Raw genomic sequence first — 27,985 nt, 5'->3', positions numbered from 1 at the left:
CGCCAATCAGAGGACGCGCTACTTTCCCACCACCCAAAAGCACGCTTCTCTCTACCAATCAGAGGACAGAGTTTCTTCCACCAATCAGAGAGTTCAGTTCATCAGCTCTGAGGGGTTACTAGCCCAATGGGGAGGAGTTTGGTTGTCTGTGTGGAGGCCGGAGTAGAAGATCCTGGAGTTCCAAGCCTTGAAGGGCGGGACTTCTGACCGAGAGGCAGGCCGGGGCTCCTTTTGTGGTCCTACTGGGGCGGGACTCTTGGACCTGGGAGGAGCCGTTCAGGGGAGACCCACTGGAAACCCGAGCTCTGGTAGCAGACATCACTCTTCCTCCAGGAAAGCGAGCCAGCTGTGTCCGTGAGAAACCCAAGTAAGTCAGAACCAGGACTCTGCCCAGCCCCCTGCTTCTGCTGAATGCCCTTTCCTCTGGGCTTCATCCTCCCCATACGACCCCTCCAGGTACACCAGGACCACCCCTCCTTCCGAAGCCTGGCTCCTGGGCTGGTTCCTAAACCCTGCTTCTTATTCAGGCTCCCATCACTTCTCAGGTGTCCTGGGGCCCCATCTCCTGCTTTATCGAAAGGGTCCCAGGTGTCTAACCTTGAGACTTCACTCATAGCTTCAGTGGGAAGGAGAACTGACTGGTTTCCTCCTGTCTGGGTTATGAAACCCCTTCCTGCCTCGGGTTTCTGTAGAAGAATGGATGAGAGGATCCGGGATCCTTCTCCCTTCCCTGCTCTATGTGAAGAGAACCAAGCAAGGAGCCTGGAACCAGAGGGAATAGCCCCTGAACCCATGGCAAGTGAGTGCAGTGCAACCAGAGATTTCACCATCAGCGAATGTGGTCATTTCCTTACAGATAGAAAACGCTATGAAGCTGCCAGTCTCTTCTCTACTAATTTCGTTAAAAGAAAAAATATATATATATTATATATATATATATATATATATATATATATATCATATACAGGAAACGGTAGTAACAACACTACCTTGTCCTTTTCTGGGTTGTGAACTGTTTCATTAGATCTTTTCTATCTCTAGGAATAACTTTTACCCCAACTTGCTGCCCTCCTGGTTTTGATTTTTAAGTTCCTCCACATTACAATTGAATGTCAAAGAAAAGCACTTCATTTAGTAATCTCTATTACATATAGATGATTTCTTTGCTTTCATTTTTGCATGCCTAGCTCTCTCTCTCTCTCTCTCTCTCTCTCTCTCTCTCTCTCTCTCTCTCTCTCTCTCTCTCTCTCTCTCTCTCTCTCTCTCTCTCTCTCTCCCTCTCTCCTCTTTCTCTAGTTTTCTTTCTTTTTTTTTTCCCCAAAGCTCTTCCTTGTGGCTGAAGCTCAATGAAATGCCCTCCCCACATGCCTTGAGCAGAGCCCTCAAGACTTCCCCAGCTATTTTTCTTGCAATGTTGTAGTTAGATCAAAAATTATGCTCCTGGTCCATTTACTGTACCTCAGACCCCCCTCAGATCTTCCCAGGTCTCTCTGAATCCTCCTTTGCCATTTCTTAGGTCAAGCCAATAAGTATTTAGATAGTGGCTACTCTCTGTCAGGCACTGTTCAAAACTTGTGTGGATACAAAGTAAGGGAAAATCAGTTTGATGTGGAAGACAACATTTAAGCAATTGTCTAAACAAAGTGTGTACAGTATAGGTGGGAGGGGCAGAATTTAACAGTTTCTGGGACTTGGAAAAATTTTTTTTTCAGAAGGTGAGATTTCAGCTGGGACTTAAAGGAAATCAAGAAGTAAAAGTCAGGAGGGAGAACAGTAGAAAGTCACAGACTCAGGAAATTGGAGGGTTTTAACCAAGTATCAGTTAGGAGACCAGTGCTACTGGCTAAGAGAGGAAGGGGAGGGGAGAGTAAGGTTTGAGCAGATTGGAAAGGTGGTTTGATGGTGTGTTTATGGTACCTTCTGTATTCCAAGTGCCTTATAAGTATGTAAGAGTTAAATTAATGTTGAATAATTTAAGTATTCTTTTTTATAAAGTTTATTATCTGACAAAATAGAAACACGTGACTAAGTTTTCTACCTGCTCAAAAATCCCTGCTCCACCAAAAGCACCAACAGGAAGTAAAGAGCACTAAACAAGGAACTCCACCCAATTTATCCTGTCTACATCAGCACATACCGACAGGAAGTGAGTGGGGTTCTGGGAACTGTAATTTTTGCTGGCGATTGGAGTTTGTTTGTTTTTTTTTTAAAGGTAACAGATTCAGATTTCACAAGTAGTATCTTCATTTGATCCAATTACAAGAATTTTCAAGGTCCTTGTTAACCACAATTGCATAAGGCAGCACAGGGTATAGCCAAACAGGTACATCACAGTTTATTGAGTAGAGGAATGACATTGTTGGACCTGAGATATGGGAAAATCACTTTTACCAATTGGAGGATACATTGGAATAAGGAGATACTTGAGGCTGGTCAACTCATCAGCAAGCTATTGCTATAGTCCAAGGATGAAGTGACAAGGGTCTGTACCAAGGTGGTGGCAGCATCAGAAAAAAAAAAAAAGGTGGTTTATTTAAGAGATGTTGCAAAAGTGAAGTGAACGAGTATTGGCAACAGATTGGATGGGGGAATGAGAGATAGGAGTTGAGAATGATGCCTAGGTTGTAGCTTCCAGGGCCTGGGGGGAATGGTGTATCCTTAAAGGTAATAGAGGTGGGTGGAGGAACCTTTAGGGGAAAGATAGTTCCATTTTAGATATATTGAATTTAAGATATCTACTGGATATCCAGTTGGGCACGTCTGAAAGAATGTTGTGACCCGAAGTGGCTCAGGTTGAATGACCTTAATTTCTAAAGTAAAATAAGAGGCAAGATATTGAGATTAGAGTGTTTGGGTGGTCAGTAGTCAATAAACATTTATTAAGTGTTCACAATATGCCTGGCATTATGCTAAGGGCTGAAGATTCAAATACCAAAAAAGAACAATAGTCCTTGACCTCATAGAACTTAGAAATCCCAAGGGATTTCTAACAACACACAAAAAGAAGCCAGAAGAGAGTTTGTGGCTTCCCCCTGGAAGAGAAGGGTATGTGTGGGAGGTCTGAGGTTTACAAAATCAATTAGACATGAATTATCAATCAATGAAAGTACTGCTTTCGATAGTGAGAGCCCATACTGTGAATACATACCATACAATGAAGAATTGTGGCTGAAGAGACCCTTAAGAAAGGAAAAGATTTGTAAATTATTAGAAATTGAAAAAAAAACCCTAATAAATGCCTTAATTACTCAGAAATCAAATAATTAAGAAGTAAATGGTTGTTAAAAGGAGAAATATGGATTTCAAAAAAAAGCATGAATTAGATGTGTTAAAAAAGAAATCAAACTGATGAAAGTAAAGGGCAATATTATCCATCTGATCTAAAATCATTCCTAAACAGTCGAACCTCTGAAAAAGCAAATCGTAATTCTTGTGGAAATGGCCAATAATGAAGTGAGACAGCATCAGATAACAAGGCATTGACCAAAGATTTTTTCTATGTGTGGAAGATTAGAAAAATGCATGCCACCTCTCAAATTATCAAGATATTTCCACATCTGGCCAATCTCTTGTATTTCATCCATCAATCTGCCGTTTAACTCAATATCCCAAGTCTTGCTCTCCAGTGACCTTGAATTCTTGGGAGTATGTTTAATAATTTGTCTTTCATAAACTGGCAGTGTCTTTCTCATGAATTAGCTCAGTCTCCAACCCCAGGTTATGAAATGTTACATTTTTAATGAATGAAGGAGCCCTTCTTTTCCTATCATGGTTACTCCTATATGATGAAATATTAAAATTAATTAATATATTCCATTAACAAGAGAAAGCAATCACAAAGCAATGACACAGGATGTTTTGGCTGTAACATGGTCACCTGAGGCCCTCAATATATAAATTTATAAATCACTCTTCTTCACTTGGTTGTGTAAAAAGGGCAGTTTAGGGGATGTTATTACATGTTTAAATGTTGGGCCAGTATCAGAAAAATAACTTTGGGAAGGCCAATTGTGGGCTGACAGGCCCAGTTTAAGCGAAGCCTGTCCTGACATAACAAACATCGTCCAGGTTATATCAAGAATATATGATGGATTTATTAGTCAAGGGAAGGTGAAAAGGGGATTTGGGTCTTCATAGATTTTCTTAAAATTTCATTATGAGAGTTCTGATGAGGAAGAAATTTCACATCTCTTTCCCTTCTACAGATTCTCATATCTCACTGATAGAATCCATACCTATGATTTCATAGGGGGAAACATTTCATAAGAGGTATTGTCAGTGTTATTCCAACTGCAAATATAAAATGCTTTTCTCAGTATTCCATGGAATTTTTTGTTTGTTTATTTTAAACCCTTACTTTCTATCTTAGTAACACTCTAAAAAAGAAGGACAAGGACTAGGCATACTAGGTTAAGTGACTTGCTCAAGGTCACATAGCTAAAAAGTATCTGTTAAAATCTGTTTGAACTCAAGATCTCTGGTTTTTAGGCCTGGCTCTATCCACTGTACTCCTTAGCTGCACCTTCCATGGGTTATTTATTTATTTATTTTTTATTATACATATAGTAAGCACCACCAACAAAAAAATTTAACTGAGCAAGTGTATAAAAATTGTGTGCAAAACCACAACCACCAAGTTGTTTACAATGTATTTAAAATATGTGAATTATGTATTATGCTAACATAAACATCCTCTGCTTTTGAGTTCCCTTTGGATTTATTTTACTGGATATTTGTGTCTCTTGATTTTGTGACATTTCTTTTTACTATAGTTATGGTATGTATTATTTTAATTCTCTTCACATATTTCCCTTATTTTCTTTCTATTTCCAATATTTGTCATTTCTAATAACATAATAGATTTGATTACATTCATTTATCCCAATCTATTCAGCCATTTCTTCCATTCATTGCATTTGTGTCATTTCCAGTTATTTTGTCATAACAAACAAAGCTTCCATGAATATTTTCATACATACACAGCTTTTTACTGTAAAAAGATATTCTTTATTCCTTTTCTCTAATTTAACAGGGACCTGGAGGTCCTCTTACCATAAAGATGTGTAGGGATTAACCAGCCCACAGTGAAAGGAAGTAGAAACCAGAGAGATAGGAAGTGAGGTAAGAAGGGGATATAAAAAGAGACTAGCGTCATTTGGTGAAGGGAGAGTCAGTTGCTGACAGTTAGGTGCTGGCAGTTGCAGGGAAGTTGGCTGCTGGGAGTGTGTTGGGTTGGTGGTTGGCACTTAGTTGCTGAAATATAAAAGGTGAGCCTGAGTGTACTGAGAGGACTTTAGCCTTAGAGGGCCTTTTGGCTTTTGTTTTGGACTGTTAAGTTTTTTTTTTCCTTCTTGTACTTTTTGGGAGGTGATTGGTCTTCATTGACAGACCTAACTGGGGGTGGATTAAGCACCAATTGGGTTGGAATTTTCTATGTAGTGGTAGCCTCTCGGTGACCGAGAATGACGATTGTCTTTGTGCATTGTCATCTATTGGTGTACCCACATGTGGCTTTGAAGTCCAAAGGCAGAGGCGCAAAGTTTGTGGCACATGGGGCATGGGACGCCAGTTGTTATGGGAGGTGCAGTTGTGGCCTGGTGTCAGTGTTCACGCGCAGTGGCAAGACGTCGACGTCACTCATCTTCAAAGGTGGTGGTGGCATGGTTAATGTGGGTTCGCCAGCTGCTTCTTTAAGAGGCAGCGAGTTCTAGTTGCTTTAGTGTAATGCCAGCCCACTTCAAGTTTGACTTTAGCTGATCCTTGAATCTTTTCTTTGGTCGACCTTGTTTCCTGAGTCCAGCTGACAGTTCACCATAGAATACCTGTCTTGGTATTCGCTGTGGGTCCATGCGGATGACGTGTCCAGACCATTGTAGCTGGGTTTTGAGGACCAGGACTTCGATGCTGGTGGAGTTGGCTCTGTTGAGGACTTCCTGGGTGGTGATATGGTTCTGCCATCGGATCCTCATGATTGACCGGAGAGAGCGTTGGTGGAATTGCTCCAGCTGTTTCATGTGCTTCCAGTACAGTGTCCATGTCTCACAACCGTACAGGAGCAAGCTGAGGACCACTGCGTTGTACACTTTGAGCTTTGTCACAGTGCTTACACTCCTGTGTTGGAGGACTTTGGAGCGCAGCTGCCCGAGTGCCTGGCTGGCCTTTTGGATCCTGGCATTAATCTCGTCGTCTAGGGACCCGTCGTTGGTGATGGTGCTGCCCAGGTACTTGAAAGTGTTGACGTTAGAAAGCTGCGTGCCGTTGATTGTAATGCATGACTGGTTAGTTGTAAGGCTCATCGCCAAGGTCGGCCAGCCCTGTGTGACCTTACATGGGGTAACGAAATGAAGAGTAACGAATGGACGCTATATGAAAATGAATAGCGACAAAGCTTTATTGGGTTCACACAAAGCATATATAGGTTAAGACACACAGGAAGATATGATGTTATCGCCCAGCAACAGCAGGAACCAATAATTGGTCAGATTCATAGGAATTCATGATGTTACCTGCCAGGCACAAGGAAGAACTGAGAGGATTCCAAACAAACAACTTCCCCACAGTCTCTCACAATTTCTCACAAACCTTAACAATCCTCCCTTTGCTGGCTACTCCAATCTTGCAGTTTCTTTCTCACAAACCTTATCAGTCCTCCCTCTGCTGCTACTCCAACCTAGCATGCAGCTGGGCAGGTCGTACACAGTTCAACCCACGACCTTGACTATGCAGCCCAACTGGGGAGAAGAGGAGGGCTTTAACCCTTATGGTTCTGCCTCAACTACAGTTAGTTGGCCTCCCTGGTGCAGGTTGGAACAGCACCTCTGTTTTGCTGAGGCTGATAGTCAGGCCAAACAGTTTTGTTGCTGTAGAGAACCTGTCCACAATGGTTTGGAGATGATTTTCTTGGTGGGCCATGAGAGCACAGTCATCTGCAAAGAAAGCTTCCAGGATGAGTCTCTCTGTTGTCTTTGTTTTTGAGGTCAGGTGGCGAAGGTCGAATAGTGAGCCAACCAGTCGGTAGTTTATGTAGACACCCAGGTCTAGATCCATCACAGCATGTCGTAATACTTGAGTGAAGTATAGGTTGAATAGTACCAGAGTGAGGACACAGCCTTGTTTCACGCCATTGGAGATGTTGAAGCGATTGGAAGTTTCTCCACCAGATAGGACTTCCCCTGTCATGTCGACATGAAAGAGCTGGATCAGTTTGACGAATTTTGCTGGGCAACTGAATTTGCTAAGGATCACCCACAATGCGTCCCTGTTCACTGTGTCGAATGCCTTTGTCAGGTCTATGAAGACAATGTAGAGTGGAACTTTCTAGGGTGGTTGTTATTAGCAGTAGTTATAGGCAGTTTTAAATTGTAGTTATGGTAAGTTATAGAATAACCAGTATGGACATTAGGAAAATTTCTTTCTCTACCTCTTTTCCTCTATTTCCCTCCTTTACTATATCCATTTTACCATATTATTTTTCTATCTCTATTTTAAGAAAACTAAATTGTTAATTGTTAAAAGCTGCTAGAAGTTTTCTTTTCTCTGGCTTAAAGGGATAATATTAATTTACAACTCTACTATATTCTCATTAAAACTTAAATTGTTAAAAACTGCTCTCTTATTTTGTCAATCTCCCAATTTAACCATTATATTACCCTTTTATTAATGCCCTTAAGGTCTTACCCCTAGTATTGGAAACCCTAGATCAATGAGCATTAAAAGCTTTACAATCCTTAATGTATGATTCCATCTTGTTTTCTTTAAAAAAACAGCTGCCCTAGCTATGCAATATTAGACCTCTTTCTCCATGTTCCTATCAACATTTAATTTAATCATTCTAGCCCATCTGGTTCTCATTTAACATGTATTATTACCAGGACCATATTTTTGCTAGATTGGTCCTTATGCAGCAGATATAATCTGTTGCCAGGACCATACTCTTTACAAAACAAGTTTTTCCCACTTGGTCATATCCAGTGGAACTTTTGTTTCAGTGTCACAACTTTTCCATAGTATGTTGAGTATTAAAGTAAGATTTTCCCACAGTATTTATGCTCTCTAAGCCATTGTAGTCCCACCAGAAAGTGTTCGAAATAAGTGAATGCTCAGGTTTAGATCTGCAACTAACCTCATGCAAGAGTATGGGGGCTCTCTTATTAATCTTATGTAAGGTTCTATTCATCTCCTTACTTCCTTTTATATTTATTTTTTTGGTTAGAGTTATCTAGTTTTGAGAGGGGAAAAGTCCCCTGCTATTATTATTTTGTTTTCAATTTCCATCTTTATCTCTTTTAGTTTTTCCTTTTAAACTCTTTGTGCTACAGGATATGATACATATAGGTACAAAATTGATGGTGTTTCATTATCCAGAGTATCACCTACACCAACGTGATATAGTTACTTTGTTCATCCCTTTATATCTGCTTTTTTATATTATCTGTTTTATATATATATATATATATATATATATATCCAGATATATATATCCATTTTAATTATATCCATTTTAACTCTATGTCAGAGATCATAACTGCTATCCCTGCCTTCTGTGGATCAGCTGAAGCCTAGAATATTCTGCTCCAGATACTCATCTTCAACTATGTGAGTCTCTCACTTTGTGTGTTGTCTATATATCAACACATTATCAGATCCTGGTTTTTTTTATCCTTTCAACTAACCATTTTCTTCCCATGTGTGAATTTATCCCACTGCACTCAATGTCATACTTACTAGTTGTGAATTTCCATCTACCTTATTCCTCCTCACTGTTTGTCACCCTCTTCCTATCTTTCTGTTGTATCCCTCCTCAGATAACCAATTTCCTTTGATCAACACCTCTCCTATTCATACCCCTTCCCCAAAATCCTCTCTTATCTTCCCCCCTTGCTCTTCTAGTTCCAAATTAGCATGGAGTTTTTAATTGTTACAGTTTTAAGTGTTGGCTCTGCCACTCATAAATGGCATGACCTTTAGGAGATTCTTTGTACTTTGGTTTCTTCCAGTAAATTGATGAGGATTGGATTAGATGAATTCTGAAGTCTCTTTCAGCTCTTAAGTCTTTTGAATTTTGAAGGTTAGGAGTCACTGACATTCAAGGATGTGGCTGTGGACTTCACCCAGGAGGAGTGGTGCCTCTTGGACCATTCTCAGAAAGAGCTGTACAAGGAGGTCATGCTGGAAAACTCCCAGAACCTGCTCTCCCTGGGTAAGTAAACTTCCCCTGGAAACTCTGAATCTGCCATCAAAGGAAAGTCTTCCTTTCTTCCCTAGTGTACAGGGTTTAATTAAGAATTTATTAATGATGAAAAAGGCAAAAGTATTGGTCTCTCCAAAAGGCCCTCCTACTGCCTGGTTTTCCCAATAAAATATCTTTGCAATTTGTGATAGGAAGTGGAGGCATTCCTTTGTTGCTCCTGAAGCTCTCGTTTCTGTTTTAGGTAGCTTCAGGTTACAAAGCAAACAAGGGTTATAGAATTCAGACTTGGAACTAGCCTCAGAAGTTATCTGGCCTAGCTTCTGCCTGGATGTGAATTTTGTCTGTAAGATTTCTGAAAACTGTACTTGCAAACTTTTCCTTAAAAATGGGCAGTGAAGGCAACCCCCCAACCCAACAAGAGATCATTCACTTTGGAATGGGTCTAGTTATTAAAAGTTTAAGAAAGTAATTTTATATGGGCATAGGATTTGGGATTTTGGTTTTAAAAGATTACACTATTACAAAAGTGAATAATATGGAAATAGGCTTTGAGTGATAATATATGTATAACCCAGTGGAATTGCTTGTCAGCTCCAAGAGTGGGGAGGTAAGAAGGAAGGGAGACAGAAAGAATCATGTAACCATGGAAAAAATTAAAAAAGAAAAGAAAAATAATGTTACATTTGTAGCTCCTTAATCCTATTCCTGCCTTGTATAACATTTGTCTTTGTTCATTCTTCATTCTTTCTCCTAATACCCGCACAGATGGTGGGAAAGGAAGGGATCAGAATAAACATTTATATAGATCTGTTATACAAATACTATGCTAAGTACTTTGTAAATATTATTCCATCTAATTCTCACAATACTCTGTGAGTTGGTTGCTAGTATTATCCCCATCTTATAGTTGAATAAATGAAGACAAACAGATTAAGTGACTTGCCCAGGTGCACACGGCTACTAAGTATCTAAGGCTGGATTTGACTCAAGTCTAGATGATTCTAGGCTCAGGGGTCTCCCCATTGAACTAGTGGTCCTAATTTCTAGAAAATGGATATTGTGGAACGTGACCATCTTTCTAAGGAGAAGACAGATGAATACAGAATTTTCTGATTCCAAATTGACTGCATTATCTCTTCCCTTTAACCCCATGCTTCCAACCATAAATGCCATATCAACAATCCTTGAGAAGTCCTGAGAACCATTTTGTGGTCATTTCTTTCAAGACCCATTTCTCTAAAGAGGAGTAAAGTGTAAGTTTATCTCTATTTTCATCTTTTCTTATTCTCCATGCCCAGGAATTCCAGTTCTCAGGGAAGATTTGATCTCCTATTTTGAGGAAAGAGAAGCATTATCGATCCTTGAAGAAAAGGAAACAAAGAATTCCTCTCCAGATGAGTGAGATGAAAGCAGAAATATGAAGGCTGTTATCACAAGAGACAGCTTTATTGTAGTGAAGTGAATGATATGCTTGGGAGCAAGGAGACCTGACTCGGGATTCTTTTTTAGATGCTTTTTAGCAGCATGATCTTTGGAAATCATGGAATCTCTGAGCCTTAGTTTTCCCATCTGCGAAATTTGGATGGACACCATGGCCTTTCACTTCCCTTCTCATGATAAAGCTATGATCTGATAGGAAGTCATTGTTTAGGGGGCAACTAGGTGGCTCAGTGGATTGAGAGCCAGGCCTAGAGATGGGACGTCCTAGGTTCAAATCTGGCCTCAGACACTTCCTAGCTGTGTGACCCTGGGCAAGTCACTTGACCCCCATTGCCTCGCCCTTACTGGTCTTCTGCTTTAGAACTAATACACAGTATTGATTCTGAGATAGAAGTAAGGGTTTAAAAGGGGGATGGGGGGAAGGAAATCATTGTTTAAAACTTTAGGGCATGGAACTCTCCTGAAAGTTTTCTAAAAGGGCTGAAGCTGTTCTTTATCTGCTCTTTCCTATATCTTCTTCAAGTCCGTAGCATTTATTAAACACCTACTATGTGCCAGATAATGTTAAGTGCCATAGATACTTAGATACATAGATACAAGTGCCTTGATCTCATAGAATTCACAATCTAGTGGGGAAGACAACATACAATTATGTGGAGACCTGCAGTATCCAGGATAAAGTAGAACTAATCAACAGAGTGAAGACAGGAAGATTAAGATGAACTAGAAAACAGTTACTGTAAAAGGTGGGGTTTAGGTTGGACTTCAGGGAAGGCTGGGTGAGATTGAATTAGAGGTTGTGAGTATGTGAGAGATGAGGAGTGAGTAACACGTAGGTCCATGTTGGCAAACCTATGGCATGTGTGTCAGAGGGGGCTGCTCCCTTCCCCCTCTCCACCACACCTGAGGACATCACCCACCCCTCTGCCCAACAGCCCAGTTGGAACTCTTCCTCTCTCCTGTTGGGGTAGAGAGTGGTTCACATGCAACATGAGGGTTCAGTTTGGGCACTTAGTATCTAAAAGGTTCTCACTGACCTAGGTTATGAGCCTATGTTATTGGGAGGGTGGTATCCTGAATAGTTAGAGGAAAGTAAGAAGATGAAAGTGTTGTTTAAAAGATAAGGAGTGGGACAACTAAGTGGCAGAGTGGATAGAGAGCCAGGCCTGGAGTCGAAAGTATCTGGGTTCAAATCTGGCTTTAGATACTTCCTAGCTGAGGTATGTGAATTTTAGATTTTCTCCACCCTGATTAGTCTTTAAAATCCTAGCAACCAGGAATGTATACACCCCTACTTAAGGATTAAGTGTTGAGGAGGATGGCCTTTGACAGATATGTGCTAGCAAGTAACAAATAAGAAACAACTGATAGACCCCCTGGGCTGTCCTAAGTCAAGCTTAAGCTATCATTGGTACATGTGAAATGCAGGAAGTGATGTAAAGAACGGTCTATATATTTCATGTTACTTCCTCTCTCTGGCTCTCTCTCTGGCTTGTGTGGTTTGTGGCAGTGTGCTGGGTGTCTTGGCGCAGCTTGCTGGTGAGGTGACTGGGAGAAGCTCTGTAGCTTGGGTTAGGTGAGGCATCTTCCTTGAGGACCTCAGTGAGTGATTCCTCCTTTCCTTTACCTCCTAAAACACTATCCTCTTAAGAGGCCCCTCAACTTGGAGTAGACCTTTTGGCTGGAAGCTGAGCTAGTTTTAATCTTCTGAGGAGGCCTTGTGGCTGAGTTCTCTGAATGTCCCTTGGCTTAGTCTAGGCCGGAGAAAACTTATACCCTTTTCTCTCTCTTCTTCTTAATTCCTTCCCTCAATTGTAATTAAACCACCATAAAAATCCCAAACTGACTTGAGCATTTTATTGGGATTGAATTAATCCCTAGAGACCACTAGTATGATATAGTCAGTCAATAACCCCTAATTTTACCCCTTACAGGTAACCTGGTATGATCCCAGGCAAGTCACTTAACCCTTTTTGTCTAGCCCTTTCCTTCTGTCTTACATTTATTACTAAAAAAAAAGTAAGAGTTAAAAAGAAAAAAGATATGGAATAAAATGAATTTAATTTTTAACATGTCAGGAGAGCCAAGAGACTGTCGTATTCCTAAAAATCTAATGGAAAAATGGTATTCTGGAAAATGGGATAATTGACAGTGTCAGAGATGGCAGAGAGGTCAAGAAAGATGAGCATTAAGAAAAGGCAATTGGATTTAACCATTTGGGGGTGATTTAACTTTGTAGAGAACTGTTTTAGTTGAACAAAGAAACTGGAAACTAGATTGCAAAGAATTTCAGAGAATGAAAAGAAAGAAGTTGGAGACACCAGAAAGATAGAATAATATCTAGTGGGGATGAATGGACCAAGTGAGACTTTTTTGACTATCCAGGACACCTGGTTTTATTTGGGGCAATGGGGAAGGAGTCAGTAGACAGGGAGAATTTGAAAATTAATGGAAAAATGAGGATGAAAGAGGATAGAATTGTAATGGGCCAATGGAAGCCCCTTTGATGGGTTCTTTTGTGGAAGCTGCTTGTGAATCTGTGGGAGCCCCACCCCTAGCTGGCTGCAGCATGTCAGCCAGCTAGGAATCTGATTTCAGCTTGTCCTGACTAGCAGGAGCAGCCATGCTTGAGGCTCTGCAGCGAGAGTGTGTGAGTGTGTGTGTCAGGCAGAGCTTTAAGGAAACAAAGACAGAGCTAGAGAATGAGAGAGAAAGACAGACATGCAGAGATTATCAGAAATACATGGGAAACCTAGCGTGGCTTATGAATGGATTACATAGTCCTGTTTATTGAGAAAAAAGGTTCAATATTTATACAGTTCTACATTCTATGATCAAAGGATATAATATATCAATTAGAAGGTTACATGTCAGAAGCATACATTTTTAAGTGCCAATTAAAGAATACTGACCAATTAAAATATGTAGGTTTTCCACATTAATGAGTATACACATTCATCAAATACTAATCTTCAAAGCTTCTTTTGGTCTGCTTATCATTGACATAGGAATTTCTTAGGAGCAAAAGTCTATGATGATTAGTCAGGAATGTCCTGAGCCAATTAAGAAAGCCAGGTATCCTTAAGAAATGATTTGTTACATCAACAAAGTGAGACCCGTCCTTGCCAAGGGTCTGAGGCAGATCTGCAAATATGTCTTTTCTGGCTCCTTTTGCCTCAATGGATCTAGGATGTCCTTATGGACTTGTCATTCCCCCCAACCCCCTTTGAACCCCTCATGAAGCTGTATCTCATGGACAGAGGCCGATAAATTTCTAACACTATTACAAGGAAGTAGAATAAAACATCTACAAAGAGGTTCTATGATTAAACAAATCAAAAATAACAATAACAAGAATACTCTGCCCTAAAATTTGAGACAGATTTCTGAAAGGATCAAGAGATTTGAATGCTTCTTTCCATTTTGAAGCAAATTTGACAGCTTCCTATATGTACAATTTGTTCTAGATCACTCATTTCTTGTTGCAACTGAATAATATCCAATGTACTCTTGTGATGTCCCCAAGTACCTGTGATGTGCTCTATAACATTTTGCCATTCATAAGAGATATGTATTATATCTTGTCTGATTAAAATGACAGGGGTAAGTGATTCTAGTATGCAAAACTTCAGCTTCTTTTCCAGGGGGGCAGATAATGTGAAAAAATATTATCAGGCTTGGTGGAGAGGAGGAACGGAGCAGCTCTGCCCAAGTTCCTCTGCCTTTCTAGTAACAAACTTGGTTGGGGGTGGGGTTGGGGGTAGAGAGGCTACGTGACCACAGAGAGCACCCTGTGTGTCATTTCTGGCACCTATCCCATAGGTTCGCCATCACTGTCTTAGAACTAGACCTGGGAGCTAAGAGTATACTATGCAAAGGGGAAGGTAATTTATAGTTATTGGCACTAGTAGCTAATTATCATTATTCAATTAGCCAACAAAAATACATTAAATAATGACTAGTTCCTAAAATTAAGAAAACAAATTCAAATCCAGATTCAGATTCTTAATAGCTAATTGATTTGATCAAGGCATTTAGCCCTTGTCTGCGTTGGTTTCCTCAACTGAAAAATGTATATAACAGTGGCACCTGCCTCCTAGGGTTGTTGTGAGGATCAAATGATATGATATTTGTGGGGCACTTGGAGCAATGCCTGGCACATAGCTAATTCTTAATAAATGTGTATTTCCTTCCTTAACAACAACAACAAAAACCAACTAGGTCTAGGACTTAAAGATGATGCCAGATATCTTCATATTTTCCTAAGAGCTAATGGTCTAAGAAGATGGCAATCCTTTCCTTTTAATTATAGTGACTTCAAAGAAGAAAGCTGATTTCCTAATCTTAACTAAGGACATAGAGGACTTAAGTAGATAAAGAATTAATTAAAATATTAAATCAATACACTATAAAATCAGCTACAAAGTAAGTTAATTTGACTTTCTTTATGAGTCATCTGGTGCAAGGGAAAGTACACGTTGCAGCCCATGGTTTTAGTTGTAGTTTCAACTATAGGATTGTAGGCGATGTTACGTAACTATTTCAAACTTATAGCTTGAGTTGGAAAGAGTAATGAGAATCCCACCCTACCTGTGTGACAAGTTTGTTGTGAGCATCCAGTGTAAATGTTTGTGAAGTGCTTCATAAATTTTTAAATTTGATAATATTTTATGTTTTCCCTAATTATATGTAAAAACAATTAAAAAACACCTCTCACCTTCCATCTTAGAATCAGTACAGTGTATTGGTTCTAAGGCAGAAGAACAGTAAGGGTTAGGCAATGAGGATTAAGGGACATGCCCAAAGGCACACAGCTAGGAAGTATCTGGTAAGATTTGAACCTAGGATTTCCTGTCTCTAGGCCTGTCTCTTCATCCATTGAGTCACCCAGATGCCCCCTAAAAACAATTTTTAATGGATGCTTTTTAAAACAAATTTTGAGTCTTTTATTCTCCTCTTCCCTTCTCCCTAGCCAAGATGGTAATTGTGTGGAGTGGAATTCTAGGGAGGCTCATATCCCCAGAAATCACTGTAATAAGCAGACAGGAGACTTGATAAGATTCTGTCAAAGAAAAGTGACTTTATTTGGAGAAAACAGCAGATGGGGGAGGGGTAGAAGGGAAGGAAAATGGATTCTGCCCACACAAGGGGCTTGCTTGGGGCAAAAATGCCCTCTCTTCTTCTAGGTACAACTACAGACTTTTATAATACTCCTGGCACAAGATTCTCCTCCTTCCCTCTGACCAATCCCACAGAAAGGAGGGTTGTGATGTTTCAAGTCTTGAGTGTGTAATTTTCAACATTATGTACTCCTAAAGATGAGTGTGTAATTTTCAACATTATGTACTCCTAAAGACCCATGACTATCATGAGATTCCCAGCTTGGGACAAAAAAAATCTTTTGAAACTCCCTGTTCCTTCTTATCTTGTAGTTGGCTTTCTTCCCAGGGTACAGATAGACTCTTCTCAAGGTTTTTAAAAATAGGTCAGGAAAAATAAATGTTTTGGGGGGGCAGGCAATTTTAGTCTAAGGAATAATAATACTAAGGGGTCTTGAAAATTGGGGTTACAACAAACCAAATACTACTCTGAGAATTACACACTGAGTCTTATCCTGTAAGGGTTAAAAATTAAGCTTGGACTAAACATAAGAGAAATGTGGTCGCTGAAATTATTACTCAATTCAGAATGACTTTATAGCAATTTATAAAATGGAGAGGGAAAGAGTAAGGTAGAGAGATGAGAAAGAGAGTAGAGAAGATATCTATCCTATCACACTAGATAATTACTCTAGCTTGGTTTGAACCAGGCAGGGCTCGTTAACCCTCCACCAGAGAACCATGAGTCAGACATTCTGGTGGTGAATAAAACAAGGGTTCCAGCAATGAGGCCTCCTCCAAGACAGGGGGGCCTCTCTGGAAGCTAGTTCCTTCAGGAATCAGGAGTCAGCACTTTCACTCACCCACCTGGTAGACCTAAAGGAAGATCTAAGAGCAGTCCAAGGTCCCAAACCGGAGCCCCTCCAAGGTCAAGTTCGAAGGTGAAAGAACTGGTCACAGGAAGTTGTAACTGCTTTTAAAGACCCTTCTTTGCATCACTTCCTGTGCCTTCCTTCCACTTTATGTGGACCAATTTCAGTTTTAGAATTTTCTTAGGACTGCCCAGGGGGTAGTCTAAAATCTTTTTCTGGAAGCAGATGGCATTTTTTTTTATTATTAGTCCCTTGAGATTGTTTTGGATCATTGCATTGCTGGGAACAGCTAAGTCATTTACCATTGTTCATCATATAACATTGCTGTTATTGTGTACAATATTCTCCTGGCATTGCTTACTTCACTTTATATCAGTTTGTGTAAGTCATCCTAGGCTTTTCTGAAATCCACCTTGTCATTTCTTATAGCACATACAGTCATATACCCCAACTTACTTAACCATTCCCCAGTTGATTGATGTCCCCATATTTTCCAATTCTTTGCACCCCACAAAAAGATCTGTTTTAAATATTTTTGTACATATAAGAACTTTTCCTTTTGTTTCTTTTTATCACTTTGGGATACAAACCTAATAATGATATTGCTGGGACAAAGGGAATAATAAATAATAAACAATAGTTTTATAATCCCTTAAACATAGATTCAAATGCTTTCCAGAATGGTTAAATCAGTTCACAAGCAGTGCATTTAGTGTCTCAATTTTCTTACATCCCCTCCAAATTTTTTCATTCTCCTTTTCTGTTGTAATAGCAAATCTGATTTTTGTGGGTGTGGTACCTAACAGTTGTTTTCACTTGTATTTCTCTAATTAATAGTGATTTAGAACATTTTTTCACCTGATTAAAGAGAGCTTCAAATTTTTTATCTGAGAACTGCCTAGCCCTATCCTTTGATCATTTATCAGTTGGGGAATGACTTGCATTCTTATAAATTTGACCCATTTCTCTCTTATTTGAAAAATGAAGCCTTTATTAGAGAGACTTCTTGTAAAGTTTTTTCCACCATTATGATTACTATGTATTACTCGCCATCCTGTTTTCCCCAGTTTTTTTGTAGTATCTCTTTCTCTCCATTCTCAAAATTGTCATATTTCCAACTACCACATCCTTCAATTTGCCGTCTCTTAACAGTGCCCCATCCCCTTATTTCCTTCACTTCTTTATTGTAGGGTAAGATATATTTCCATACCCAGTTGAGTGTGTATGTTCATCCCTCTTTGAGCACATTCTGAATGAAGTAATGTTTAAGGATTCCTCTTCCCACTTCTCCTATCTTCCCCTCCATTATGAAGGCTTTTTCTTGCCTCTTATCTGAAATAATTTCTCATTCTATTTCTCTCTTCCTCCATCTTCCAGTGAATTCCTTTCTCACCTCTTAATTTGATTTTTTTAGATATCATCCCATCATATTCAGCCACATTCTTGCCCTCTATCTATGTATATACTCTATCTAACTATCATAATAATGATAAAGTCCTTAGGAGTTACAAGTATTATCTTCCCACAAAGGGATATGAACAATTTAATCTTATTGAATCTCTTGATTTCTCTTTCCTATTTACATTTTTATTCTTGTTTTGAGTCTGGTATTTGAGAATCAAATTGTCCATTCAGCGTTGGACTTTTTATCAGGAATGTTTAAAAGTCCTTTATTTCATTGAATACCCATTTTCCCTTCTAAAGGATTATGCTCAGTTTTTCTGGGTAAGTGATTCTTGGTTGAAGTTCTAGCTCCTTTGCCCTATAGAATATCATATTCTAGGCTCTCTGATTCTTTAATGTGGTAACACCAAATCTTGTATTGTTTTGACTCTGGTGCCATTATATTTGAATTGTTTCTTTTTGAATGCTTACAGTATTTTCTCTTTGACCTGGCAATTATGGCATTTGGCTTAACTATTCCTGGGAATTTTCTTTTGGGGACTTCTTTCAGGAGGTGATTGGCAGATTCTTTCAATTTCTTTTTTATTCTCTAGTTCTAAAATGTCAGGGGCAATTTTCCTTGATAATTCCTTGAAGGATTATATCTAAAATGTCTTTTTGATCATGCCTTTCAGGTAATAGAATAATTCTTCAATTAGCTCTCCTGGATCCATTTTCCAGGTTAATTGGTTTTCCAATGAGGTATTTCACATATTTTCCCATTTGTTTCACTCATTTGACTTTGATTTTCTTCTTGATGTCTCATGTCTCATTAGCCTTCACTTGCCCAATTCTAATTTTTAAGGAATTATTTTTTTAAGTGAGCTTTTCGATCTCTTTTTCCATTTGACCATACTTACTTTTTAAAAGTTCTTTCCTTCAGTGATTTTTGTACATCTTTTTCCCTGTGGTCAATTCTACCTTTTAAAAAGTTTATCTCTTCAGTGAATTTTTATGCCTTTTTTTAACCAATTGGGCCATTTGGTTTTTTTTAAGATATTATTTTCTTCAATATTTTTTGTGCCTCCTTTACCAATCTCTGAACTCCTCTCTTATTTGATTTAAAAAAAACCCTTTTTGAGCTCCTCCAGGAATTCTTTTCAGAATTTAGACCAACTCAGATTTTTCTTGGAGGCTTTGGATGTGGCAGTATTGGCTTTTTTGTTTTCTTTTGAGTTTATGTTTTGTTCTTCCTATTACCAAAATACCTTCTAGGTTGAGTTCTTTTTTTGTTTGTTTGTTTTTTACTCATTTCCCAGCCTTTTTCTTGTCTTTTAACTTAAAAAATTAGTATAGGTGGGCTTCATTTCTTTGGTGAAGGTGACACTGTTCCAAGCTTCAGGATTCTGTGTCACTGCCTTTAGAGCTAGCTCTGAGGATCTTTAAGTTTTCAGTTTTTCGAAGGTGGCATGTTATATAGAGAAATGTGTTTAATATTTTCCTGACCTGTGATCTGTTCTCTTCTTTTCCACCTTGGAACTGTGACCAGAGTTTCTTGCTCCCTTCTGGCCACAAGCACTGGTGTGTGCTAATGCTGCTTCTTACTCTGGTCCTACAGCTTAGACTGCAATATGGATCTGTATATGGGCAATGCAACAGAGCCTTGCACCCAGAACCAGCAAAGGGACCCTTGTAATCTCCTTTTGACCAGTTGTCCAACCCCTTTCCTATCAATGACTGTGAGCTCCAGAAAACTTTTCCTGTGATTCAGCAGGCCCCAAGGCCTGTGCTGGCTTTCTGAGGTGGGGCCTTGATGCACAGGTCTGTACTCCACACCCACCCTAGTGTTACAAACTTCTCCTCCCAACATTTTAAGTTATCTTGGCATGAAGAATTGTTTCACTCTGACCTTTTTTCAATTCTGCCACTCCAGAATTTCTGTTAGAGGGTAATTTGGTAGAGATCAGTAGGGTCTGTGCACCTTTTATGCCATCTTGGCTCCTCTCCCAAAGCACTTCATAAATTAAGTCATCCTGCAGATGTGAGCTAATGACATTTCACTTGATTTATTCTGCCCATTTAAGTTTGAAAACTTTTCTTTTTAACTGGAGAGAAATAATATATAAATAGGTTTGCTTCTAAGAGAGGAAGACAACTTATTTATTTACATGTGTTTGTAAATGTGTTTGTTTCCTTCAGATGCAGAGACCAGGATTGGAATGAATGAGACTACTACAAGACTGAGCATTTCTGTAGAAGAATATCATGACCCAAGATTTATGAGTGATGGTCCCTGTGATTTTAATTTGAGAGAAATCCATGAATCAGTTATAAAAACAGAACAAAATTTAAATAGTCACTGTAAAGATAGAGAATGCTTTATTGAAAAGGTTAGCCTTATTCAGTCTAATGAGAAGCCTCCTGAAATGCAAATATATCAATATGATCAACAAGAAAAGGCCTTCAGCTTGAATTAAAACCTTATTACACATCAGAAAATTGATACTGGAGAAATGCTTTATTTAGGGAATGAAGGTGGGAAGGGCCTCCACCAAAATGCAAAGCTCATCAATCATCAGAAAAGTCACATTGCTAGGAAAACTTATGAATGTAATCAATGTGAAAAAACGTTCACAGATAGGGCTGGACATGCTATGCATCAGAGAATCCACATTAGAGAGAAACCTTATGGATGTAATCAATATGAAAAAACTTCCACACAGAACTCCTGTCTTTTGAAACATCAGAGAATCCACACTGGAGAAAAACCTTATGAATGTAATCAGTGTGGAAAGGCTTTTACACAGAACTGCAGTCTTGCTCAACATCAGAGAATCCACACTGGAGAGAAATCATATAAATGTATTCCTATGTGGAAAGACTTTCAGAACAAGATCCATTCTTCACATTCATGAGAGGATTCACACTAGAAAGAAATCTTATGAATGTAATCACTGTGGAAACAGTCATTCAGAAACAGATCCAAGCTTGATCTTCATCAGAGAATCGACACTGGAAAGAAACTTTATGATTGTAATCAATGTGGAAAAACTTTCAAAAGAAAATCAAGTCTTTATGAACATCAGAGAATTCACACCAGAAATAAACCTTATAATTGTAATCATTGTGGAAGACTTTCCGAACAAGATCCATTCTTGTTGAATATCAGAAAATTCACACTGGAGAGAGACCTTATGAATGTAATCAATGTCAAAAGGCTTTCATATCTAGCTATTGTCTTGCTAAACATCAGAAAATTCACACTGTTAAAAACCTTATGAATATTAAAAAATGTGGAAAGGCTTTGAGATGCAGCTTTGAACTTGCTAACCATCAGAAAAATCCTCCATAGAGAGAAATGACATATATGTCATGAATATAGTAAAGCTTTCTATGACCACTCTTCTCTTATTGCACATCAGAGAATCCACACTGGAGAGAAACCTTTTAAATGTAATCATTGTGGAAAGGCTTTCCCATATCAGGCCAATCTTGCTAACTATCTGAGATTCCACACTGGGGAGATACCATATGAATGTAAGCAATGTGGAAAAGCATTCAGAGATAACTCCAAACTTGATGCACATCAGAGAATCCATACTGGAGAGAACCTTATGAATGTAATCACTGTGGAAAGACTTTCAAAATGAGATCCATTCTTGTTGAACATCAGAGAATTCACACTGGAGAGAAACCATATGAATGTCATCAGTGTGAAAAGTCTTTTAGATGCAGTTCCTGTCTTGTTGTACATCAGAGAAGCCACACTGGAGAGAAACCTTATGAATGTCATCAGTGTGGAAAGCCTTTCAGACAGAGGGCCTCACTTGCTCAACATCAGAAAATCCACACTGGAGAGAAATCTTAGGAATGTAATCAATGTGAAAAAGCTTTCAAACACAACTCCAGTATTCCTCTTTCTTAAAAAATTCACACTAGAGAGAAACCTTAAGATTATCATTAAAGTGGTAAAGCCTTCAAGTAACAGTCATCCTTATTTCTTACCAGAGAATTCCTATTAGATAATGAATTTTATCTCTATAATGAATGAAGAAACGCATTTAAGTGAAGCACAGAGCTTGTTCAACATCAGAAAGTTCATTTTGGTGAAGCTATCCTATATGGACTCAATGGAGGAAGATCTGCCTGAGATTCTCTCATACTTTACATCAGAGAACTGGAATTTGTCCAATTGTTTGATGGAGTCATGATTTTTTTTTCTTGAAGAAGGAAATTAAAATATACATACTGAAAAGGAGGATTATTAAAGCAATGTCTTGTCAACTTCAAAGTCTTCATGTAGAGCTCATCCTTGATTATAGTAGTAGTAGTAGTCTCTCGGTAACTGAGAATGACGATTGTCTTTGTGTGTTTTCATCTATGGTGTATAGATGAGTGTACCCAAAGACACTTGTGCGTGAAGGAGATTTAAGTGGAAAAGTCGATGCACAGAGACAGTCCCACTCTCTCGGCGTTGGAAGCCTGGGTCCAGTGGCACGAAAAGTCGTTACACCTGGAGACTTCCTCAGCTGCATTGGATGGCCGTGTTGTCCTTTGTGCTCCAACACACCCTAAGCACTCCACAGTGCTTTGCTGCGTCGCCATCTCAGCCATTGAACTTTCTTATTGGTTTCTTCTGTCTGTTCAGCCGAAGCAGTTTTCACATGCTGGGTGAGCAAAGCCCTGGTTCACCAGGGGTCTATGACCCGATGGCTAGGTCATGGAGTGAGAAGATTATAGGTCCTGCTTGTACAGCAGCTCTGGATTCATGGGGTTCTCACAATTTCATCTGTAAGTCCTCTATATATGAAGCAATAGAAGTGTCTCTCTTCCCCACCCCCTGTAATGATGTGTATGCAAGAGGAAAAGGCTTAACCTGTATAGAGGATATCCTAAAAGCATCTTAAATGGTGAGATGTGTAGATCTCCCCTGGGCCTGCTTTGAAGATAAAAGAGAGCCAAAGGGAGAATTTCATGCTATTTTAAGTGAGTCTCAGTGCACAGTTTTCCAATTATAGTCTTAAGATCTCTATTCATTCTCTCAACTTGGCCTGTGCTCTGGGGATGATACAGTACATGGAATTTGGGAATGATCCCCAAACAAGAATAAATCTGAGACAAAACCGAATCAGTAAAATGAGTTCCCCTGTCTGAATCAATTCATCTTGGCGAGCCAAAGCAAGGAATAATTTCTTTTAAGACCTTGGCAATAAAAGTTGCTGTTGCTTGGGCAGTAGGAAATGCTTCAGGCCATCTAGTCAGCTGATCCACTATGACCAGACAAAATTTATAATGTCTAGCCTTTGGCATCATGAGAAAGTCAATTTGGTAATGCTCAAAAGGTGTGTAAGCCAGAGGACATCCACTGAAAGCTTTGCTACAAAAGGCATGTTTATTATAGGCTTGACAGGTAGGGCAGGCTGCCTCTAGTACCTGTCCAGAGTACCCAGGTGTTAAAGTTTCTCCCTGGCCTCAGAAATCTAGACCTGAACCTCTCTGGTTGGCTACCTATCAGATCCCAGGCATATGCTCCCTGTCTCTACTTGCCTGCTAGTGTCCCAGATTAGTGGTTTCAAGCCTAAATTCCAGTACATGGTCCCAGGAGTCCTCCTCAGCTCCCACTTAAACTACAGGAAATAGATAACTATCCTGCTTTCCGGATTCAGTTGCCCTCATGGAACCCTTCTGTCACTCTGGGGTACCTAGATTACCCTGAGCTTTGTTATAGCATTCTTCCTCCTAGACCCTATCCAGGCTTCTTTCACCAAGGCCTCCTGCCTTCTTGCCTCTGGTTGGTATCTCAGATAGGAAGAGACCAGATAGAGCCTCAAAACTCCTAAATCAGAGATCTTCCTCCAGTGATACTTTCCCCTCCCTCTATCCCCTCCCCTCAGGTAAAACACACAAAATTCAACTTACTGATCTGGGAGGGAGGGAACGAACAGCCCCTGGGCCCCAGAGACCTCCATCCCAGATGAGTGCTATTTTTCCAAAGACTCAATTGATGTCAGCATAACAGCAGGTGTAACTATTTCCATAGACATAGAGGATTGTTTCTTTTTTTAAAAATTATTTTATTTTAATATCAAATTTTCACATGAGTTTTCAAAAGTTATATAATCCAGATTGTCTCCTTCTGTTCTTCCCTGCACCCTCCCAGAGCTGGCAAGCAATTTAATGTGGGTTATGTATTACCACGCAAAATATCCTACCATATTATTCATTTTTTAAGGGAATTATAAACCCCAAACCCTAAAACATACACCCAAATAAACAGGTGATAAATCATATGTTTTCATCTGTAATCCTACTCCAACAGTTCTTTCTGTGGAGATGGATAGCATTATCTTTCATAAATCCCTCAGAATTGTTCTGGATCATTGTATGTTAGTAGCATAGTATATCACATTTGATCATTTCATAATATTTCAGTTACTGTGTGTAATGTTCTCCTGGTTCTGCTTATTCTACTCTGCATAAGTTCATGAAATTTTAAAAAAAGAAGTGGCAATAGTGTTCTCAGACAAAGCAAAAGCAAAAACAGCTAATTAAAAGAAATGATCAAGGAAATTACATCTTGTAACGGGCACCATAAGCAATGAAGTAATGTCAGTACTAAATATATATGTGCCAAATGGCATAGCATCCAAAATTTTATAAAAGTTAAATGAGTTACCAGAAGAAGTAGACAATAAAACTATACTAATGGGGGACCTCAGCATTCTCCTCTCAGGAACAGATAAATCTAACAAAAAATAAATAATAAAAAAAGAAGTGAACAGAATTTTAGAAAATTTAGATATAATAGACCTCTGGAATAAAAAGGAAAATACATTTTTTCTCACTGATACATGACACTTCCACAAAATTTGACATAAAAAAACTCACTACCAAATGCAGAAAACCCAAAATGTTAGATGCATCCTCTTTTCTTTCAGAAAGCCCCACATTAAATTTTCATCAATATTTTATACTTATGACATTATAATTTATATTTATTTTCAAATTCTAAAATATAATACAATTTCAAATTTTATAATAATACATTGTAATGGAAATATTAATTTGGAGTTTTTGCAGTAGCAAAATTTTCTATATCATTATTAAAAGCACTTAATGTGTCATTTAATATAAATATTGGGAGTAGTTAATGACTTAGCAGGGATATTCACAGCACACTTCTTGTTAAAAGGAGTTTTAAAAAGATTTTGGGAACCACTGCTCTGGAATAATGGTTGTTCATTACATTGATCAGTATTGGTATAATAGAAATTGCAGACAGTTTTCACTTTAGGTAAGTGAGACATTCCTCAGACCTCTAAATGAAGAATTTTTTTATATAATGTGGATATGCTCCATACACCCCTTATAAAGGAATTCTTTATTCCTTTTTTAATTTAACAGATGGGTAAGGATTAACCAGCCCACAGTGACAGGAAGTAGGAACCACGGAGCCCCTGCTAGGCCAGCATGAGTTGGTTGGAGCTGTCAGTTGTAGTCAATTGCTGACAGGTCTGTCAGTTGCGAGAAAGTGGGCTGCTCAGTGTGAGTTGGTGGTTGGCATTTAGTTGCTAGGATATAAAGGTGGCCCTGAGCTTACTGAGAGGGCTTTTGGCTTTAGCCTTTAGAAAGCTTTTTGCCTTTTGGGTTTTTGGCTTTTGGTTTGGGCTGTTAGGTTATTTTTCCTTCCTTGAACTTTTTGGAAGGTGACTGATCTTCGCTGACAGACCTAATTGGGGTTGGATTAAACACTGGTTGGGTTGGTTTTGATTGGGTGGATTGGGTTGGAACTTTGTGGGATGGTTATTATAGGTAGATATAGACAGTTTTAGGTAGTTACAGGCAGTTATAGGATAACTAGCATAGACATTAGGAAAATATATTTCTCTACCTCTTTCCTATATTTCCCTCCTTTACTGTATTCTTTTACTATCTCTATTTTAATAAAACGAAGTTGTTAATTGTTAAAAGCTGCTAGAAGTTTTCTTTTCTCTGGATTAAAGGGATAATATTAATTTTCAACTCTACTATATCCTCATTAAAACTTAAGTTATTAAAAGCTGCTCTTTTATTTTTTCAAACCCCTAATTTAACCCTTACAAATGTGAAGATGAGATTAACTCCCCCCTGCCCATTTTTAGATTTAATCACCAGAAGTGTATATACCCCACGGTCTGTGGTCTGTGACCCACGTGTGCTATAGTGGGTGATGAATCAGAATTGACTGACTGCCCCTGGTCAATCCTAAGTATAACTTAGCTGTAATTGGTACACGTAAAATGGAGGGAAGTCACAGGAAGTGACAAAAAGAAATGGTCTTTAAAAATGCCACGAACTTCCTGGGAAGACGTCTTTCACCTTCAACTTGGTCTTGAAGGAGCTCCAGTTTGAGACCTCGGACTGCTCTTGAACTTTTCCTTTAGAACTACCACATGAGGTTAATGAAAAAGGCTGACTCCTTTCCTGGATTTTCTGAAGGGACTAGCCTCAGGAGAGGCCTACCCTATTGAGAGAGACTTCGTGCATTCTGTTAAGGTAAATTTTAGGGTTGTTGACTAAATATATTATATTAGTGGTCGCCAGGGATTAAAATTCAATCCCAATGAAATATTCAAGACAGTTTGGGATTTTATGGTGGTTTAATTACAATAGAAGGAAGAAATTAAGAAGAAGGAAAAGAAGGAAAGGGTATAAGAACTTATCCACTTTGGCCTAAGCCAAGGGGAGTTCAGAGACCTCAGCCAAGGGGCCTTCCCAGAAGATTAAATCTAGCTTGACTTCCAGCCACAAGGCCTCCTCCAAGATGAGGGGCCTCCTCGGAGGATAGTGCCTTCAGGAGGTCAAGGAAAGGGGGAGTCAGCCTTATCACTCACCAAGGCCGATTCAGGGAAGATGCCTCACCTAAATCACACTTACAGAGCTCCTCCCAGTAACTCCACTGCCAAGTCCGCCAACACTGAAAGCACAACAAACACCGTCAAGAGCTCCCAACACCACCGAGAGAGAGAGATCATAGGAAGTGACGCAAAATATATAGGCAGTTCTTTACATCACTTCCTGTGTCTCACATGTACCAATGGTGGCTTAAACTTGGCTTAGGGCAGCCCAGGGGATCAGTCAGTTGTTTCTGATTTGCCACTTGCTAGCACATGTTGGTCATAGGCCATCCTCCCCTACAGTTAATCCTTAAGTGGAGGAGTATACATTCTTTGGTTGCTAAAATTCTAAAGACTAAGCAGGGTGGAGTAAATCTAAAATTCACAATCCCCAGATCCTCAGCTCAAGGCTAAGAACTAATTAGCCCTGCCTGGGTTGAGCCAGGGGCCAGAGAAAAATACTTAGTGTGTAGGTTAGATATCTTACCCTCTCCTCTCTCTGATTTTCTTACTTTCACTCTTTCTATATTTTATAAATAAATTGCTAAAAAATCATTTTGGAATTGATTAAAATTCCTGGTGACCCTACTTTTAAATAATCCAGTCCAACCTTTTATATTGACCCCTTACATTTCTGGCCCTTACACAACCCTAACCCTAAATTTGCCCCCAACTATAATCCTAATTTTGCATCTTCCTCCAGCTCTAACAGTTATCTTAAATCAATCCTCTGACCTAGCTCTAACATAACTCCAAACCTAACTATTTTTTAAATAATTTTTTTGAAATGGAGATTTCTTTTAGAACTTTTTACATAAAGTTGAATTTGTGTAATGTGAATTACATAAAGCAAGAACCATCTATTCTGCTGGTTCTGTGCAGTTATCTCTATACCATCTCAGTCAATGCTTTTCAGTTATCTTTCTCTGAAACTGCTTTTAATCATTTCTAAAGAGTTGACAATCTTCCATTATATTATTAAATCATCATTTATTCAGTCATTTCCTGATATATGAGCCCTGTATTGTTTTCAGTTCTTTGTAGCAATAAAAAGTAGCAGTTAAAATTTTTTTTGTTGTGTCTCTGGATCCTTTTTCTCTTTCTTTAATCTCTTTAGTTGATAAG

At 39.0% G+C, this 27,985-nt stretch overlaps 1 long non-coding RNA gene across 7 annotated transcripts; it reads left to right on the top strand.

The window, feature by feature from the left end:
• Window positions 1-30: 30 nt before the first annotated feature.
• Window positions 31-27,926, top strand: LOC103095946 (uncharacterized). Of its 7 annotated transcripts, none has more exons than XR_008911726.1 (6): window positions 31-367; window positions 2,016-2,146; window positions 4,206-4,269; window positions 8,516-8,595; window positions 9,068-9,199; window positions 20,184-27,926. It is a non-coding gene; the product is annotated as an uncharacterized LOC103095946 (long non-coding RNA). The 7 variants fall into 7 exon arrangements; XR_008911728.1 differs by having other exon boundaries at window positions 32-367; window positions 9,073-9,199; XR_008911727.1 differs by lacking the exon at window positions 4,206-4,269 and having other exon boundaries at window positions 45-367.
• Window positions 27,927-27,985: the final 59 nt, after the last annotated feature.

Source organism: Monodelphis domestica, chromosome 4 (assembly GCF_027887165.1).
Source record: "Monodelphis domestica isolate mMonDom1 chromosome 4, mMonDom1.pri, whole genome shotgun sequence".
In the NCBI taxonomy this organism is placed as follows: Eukaryota; Metazoa; Chordata; class Mammalia; order Didelphimorphia; family Didelphidae; genus Monodelphis; species Monodelphis domestica.
This window is presented reverse-complemented; position numbering and strand designations above follow the sequence as displayed.